Genomic DNA, 5,051 nt, shown 5'->3' with positions numbered 1-5,051 from the left:
GCTGTGGCTGGAAGACTGCAGTCCCTCCTCTTCCCTCCAGCCTCCCACTGGCGCTGCGTGTGGATGACTGTAGTTCCTCCAGCTCCCTCTACCCTCCCAGCAGCGCTGTGCCTGGAAGGCTGCAGTTCCAACTCCCTCCAGCCTCCCAGTGGCGCTGTGGGTGAATGACTGCAGTTCCTCCAGCTCCCTCCAGCCTCCCAGTGGCGTTGTCTGTGGATGACTGCAATTCCTCCGCCTCCCTCCAGTCTCCCACTGTCGCTATGTCTGGACGGCTGCAGCCCCGCCAGCTCCCTCCACCCTCCCAGTGTCGCTGTGCCTGGAAGACTGCAGTCCCTCCAGCTCCCTCCACCCTCCCAGTGTCGCTATGCTGGATGACTGCAGTCCCTCCAGCTCCCTCCACCCTCCCAGTGTCGCTATGCTGGATGACTGCTGCCCCTCCAGCTCCCTCCACCCTCCCAGTGTCGCTGTGCCTGGATGACTGCAGTCCCTCCGGCTCCCTCCAGCCTCCCAGTGTCGCTGTGGCTGGACGGCTGCAGTCCCTCCAGCTCCCTCCAGTCTCCCAGTGTCGCTGTGAGGGGACTGCCTGCAGTTCCAGCTGCCTCCAGCCTCCCAGCGGCGCTCTAGGTGGAGGACCTGTGTTCCAAAGGCTCTATCTCTGCCCCAGTTATTTATTTTAAGTTTATAATTCCTGTTTTGAGACCCCCAGAGAGTGTTTGTTTGGGTCGGGCGGGTTGGAAGGGGGTAAAAGGGGAAGAAAATATTAAAACTTGTATGCAGTGTAATTAATATTTCATTAAAGACTTTCTATTCTTTGTCACATTGTCCTTTATTATAAACCCCCCGACTCAAAATATATATTTTATTCTATTGTTAGAATATAAAAGCAGGGATGTCTTGATGCACCTGTACAGGGCATTGGTGAGGCCGCAGCTGGAATACTGTGTGCAGTATTGGTCCCCTTATATGAGGAAGGATATATTGGCATTGGAGGGAGTGCAGAGAAGGTTCACCAGGTTGATACCGGAGATGAGGGGTTTGGATTATGAGGAGAGGCTGAGGAGATTGGGTTTGTACTCGTTGGAGTTTAGAAGGATGAGGGGGGATCTTATGGAGACTTATAAGATAATGCGGGGGCTGGATAGGGTGGAGGCGGAGAGATTCTTTCCACTTAGTAAGGAAGTTAAAACTAGAGGACACAGCCTCAAAATAAAGGGGGGTCGGTTTAAGACAGAGTTGAGGAGGAACTTCTTCTCCCAGAGGGTGGTGAATCTCTGGAATTCTCTGCCCACTGAGGTGGTGGAGGCTACCTCGCTGAATATGTTTAAAGCGCGGATGGATGGATTCCTGATCGGTGAGGGAATTAAGGGTTATGGGGATCAGGCGGGTAAGTGGTACTGATCCACTATCAGATCAGCCATGATCTTATTGAATGGCGGGGCAGGCTCGAGGGGCTAGATGGCCTACTCCTGCTCCTATTTCTTATATTGTTAAGGTTAACGTGCAGGTTCAGTCGGCAGTTAGGAAGGCAAATGCAATGTTAGCCTTCATGTCGAGAGGGCTAGAATACAAGAGCAGGGATGGACTTCTGAGGCTGTATAAGGTTCTGGTCAGACCCCATTTGGAGTATTGTCAGCAGTTTTGGGTCCCCCGTATCTAAGGAAGGATGTGCCGGCCCTTGGAAAGGGTCCAGAGGAGGTTCACAAGAATGATCCCTGGAATGAAGAGCTTGTCGTATGAGGAACGGGTTGAGGACTCTGGGTCTGTACTTGTTGGGAGTTTAGAAGGATGAGGGGGGGATCTTATTGAAACTTACAGGATACTGCGAGGCCTGGATAGAGTGGACGTGGAGAGGGTGTTTCCACCAGTGGGAAAAACTAGAACCAGAGGGAACACAACCTCAGGCTGAAGGGACGATCCTTTAGAACAGAGATGAGGAGGAATTTCTTCAGCCAGAGAGTGGTGAATGTGTGGAAGTCTTTGCCGCAGAAGGCTGTGGAGGCCAGGTCATTGAGTGTCTTTAAGACAGAGATAGATAGGTTCTTGATTAATAAGGGGATCAGGGGTTATGGGGGAAAGGCAGGAGAATGGGGATGGGAAAAATATCAGCCATGATTGAATGGCGGGGCAGAATCGATGGGCCGAGTGGCCTCATTCTGCTCCTATGTCTTATGGTCTTGGGTTCCTGTTAAAACATTCACTCAGGATGGGTTCCTTTGTGGTCACTCTCCCCACCGTGCTATGGCCACTCTCTCGACTGTGCTTTAGCCACTCTCTTGACCATTCCTTGCAACCCCTCTCTTGACCGCCCTCGGTCCACTGTCTTGACTGTTCCTTCCAACCACTATCTTGACTGTTATGGGTACGATGGGTGTAGAGGGATATGGGCCAAACGCGGGCAATTGGGATTAGCTTAGGGGTTTAAAAAAAAGGGGCGGCATGGACAAGTTGGGCCGAAGGGCCTGTTTCCATGCTGTAAACCTGCATGGCTCTATGACCTCGGTGAGGTTTATTTGCTGCATGAGCTTTAACTACCCAGCCTTCAGGAGAACAGTGACCACGACACCACACAACCCTGCCACAGCAACCTCTGCAAGACGTGCCGGATCATCGACACGGATGCCATCATCTCACGTGAGAACACCATCCACCAGGTACCCGGTACCTACTCTTGCAACTCGGCCAACGTTGTCTACCTGATACGCTGCAGGAAAGGATGTCCCGAGGCATGGTACATTGGGGAGACCATGCAGACGCTACGACAACGGATGAATGAACACCGCTCGACAATCACCAGACAAGACTGTTCTCTTCCTGTGGGGGAGCACTTCAGCGGTCACGGGGCATTCAGCCTCTGATCTTCGGGTAAGCGTTCTCCAAGGTGGCCTTCACCACACACGACAGCACAGAGTCGCTGAGCAGAAACTGATAGCCAAGTTCCACACACATGAGGACGGCCTCAACCGGGATCTTGGGTTCATGTCACACTATCTGTAACCCCCACGACTTGCCTGGGCTTGCAAAGTCTCACTAACTGTCCTGTCTGGAGACAATACACATCTCTTTAACCTGTGCCATCTCTTTAACCCTCTCTCCACTCACATTGTCTATATCTTTAAGACTTGATTACCTGTAAAGACTCGCATTCCAACCATTATTTTGTAAATTGAGCTTGTGTCTTTATATGCCCTGTTTGTGAACAGAATTCCCACTTACCTGACGAAGGAGCAGCGCTCCGAAAGCTTGTGTGGCTTTTGCTACCAAATAAACCTGTTGGACTTTAACCTGGTGTTGTGACACTTCTCACTGTGTTTACCCCAGTCCAACACCAGCAACTTCACATCAATCTCCCTGGAGGACTGCAGTTCCTCCTCCCCGTCTCTGAGTGGCGCTGTGTTAGGAGGACTGCAGTTCCTCCTCCTCACCTTCTAGTGGCAGTGTTTGTGGAGGGCTGTAGTTCCTCCTCTGCTGCACAGTGTCACTCTCCCGAGAGGGCTGCAGTTCCTCCTCCCTGGCTCTCAGTGGCAGTGTGTGTGGAGGACTGCAGTTCCTCCTCCCTGCCTCTCAGTGGCACTGGGTTTGGAGGACTGCAGTTCCTCCTCCCTGCCTTCGAGGGGCATTGCATGTGGAGGCCTGCAGTTCTGCCTCCCTGCCTCACAGTGTCACTCTACCTGGAGGACTCCAGTTCCTCCTCCCGGCCTCACAGTGTCACTCTCCCTGGAGAACTGCAGTTCCTCTACCCCACCTCCAAGTGGCACTGTGTCTGGATGACTGCAGTACCTCCTCCCTGCCTCACGGTGTCGCTGTGTTTGGAGGACTGCAGTTCCACCTCCCTGCCTCTTAGTGGCAGTGTGTCTGGAGGACTGCAGTTCCTTCTCTCTGCCTCCCAGTGGCGCTGTGTCTGGAGGACTCCCAGTATCTACTTGCCCCCCCCCCACCAGCTGTGGTCAACAACCTCTGGCTTGACCACATGGATGTCCAGCTGTCTCCCAGACCCCAAACCCACTGACCCCCCTCTTCCCCCTCCCTCCTCTTCCCCCCCCATCGGTTAGCGGTCACTGTCCTGCAGTCCTTGCTCTGACCATCTCTCCGGCCACGCCACCGTCCACCCGAACCCCAGGACGAAGGAAGGCTCAAGACCCTCGGTGTCCCCCCGTTCCCGCAGTGGGTCAGCGCAGAGTGACTCACCTCCTGCCTCCCCCCGCCCCCCCCCACCTCCCCTCCCCATTCGATCGACACACTAACCCGCCTCCCTCACCGCTTGATCGACACGCTAACCCCCCCACCTGCGACATTCACTCCCTCCACCACCGACGCGCAGCGGCAGCTGTGTGCACCAACTAATGGATGCACCGCAGCGACTCGCCGAGGCTCCTTCGATCAACAACTTCCAAACCCGCCACCTCTACCCACCTAGAAGGACAAGAGGTGATGTTGGGGAATGGGGTGGGAGGGGCAGCCGCAGACGTATGGGGAGCACCACTATTTGCAAGTTCCCCCCTCCGAGAGCGCCCCCCCCCCCCCCCCCCCACAGCCTCCACCACACACACATACACACCATCCCGACTTGGGAACATGTCGGCTGTTCCTTCATTGAGGCTGGGGTCAAAATCCTGGAACTCCCTCCCTAACAGCGCCAAGGATGTACCTACACCATACAACTGGGATTGCAGCAAGTGTTTGATGGGGGGACAGTGTAGAGGGAGCTTTACTCTGTATCTAACCCCGTGCTGTACCTGTTCTGGGAGTGTTTGATGGGGGTCAGTGTAGAGGGAGCTTTACTCTGTATCTAACCCCGTGCTGTACCTGTTCTGGGAGTGTTTGATGGGGGACAGTGTAGAGGGAGCTTTACTCTGTATCTAACCCCGTGCTGTACCTGTCCTGGGAGTGTTTGATGGGGGACAGTGTAGAGGGAGCTTTACTCTGTATCTAACCCCGTGCTGTACCTGTCCTGGGAGTGTTTGATGGGGGGGACAGTGTAGAGGGAGCTTTACTCTGTATCTAACCCCGTGCTGTACCTGTTCTGGGAGTGTTTGATGGGGGACAGTGTAGAG

The sequence above is a fragment of the Mustelus asterias genome, unplaced genomic scaffold (assembly GCF_964213995.1).
Source record: "Mustelus asterias unplaced genomic scaffold, sMusAst1.hap1.1 HAP1_SCAFFOLD_4306, whole genome shotgun sequence".
NCBI classification, from domain to species: domain Eukaryota; kingdom Metazoa; phylum Chordata; class Chondrichthyes; order Carcharhiniformes; family Triakidae; genus Mustelus; species Mustelus asterias.
This window is presented reverse-complemented; position numbering follows the sequence as displayed.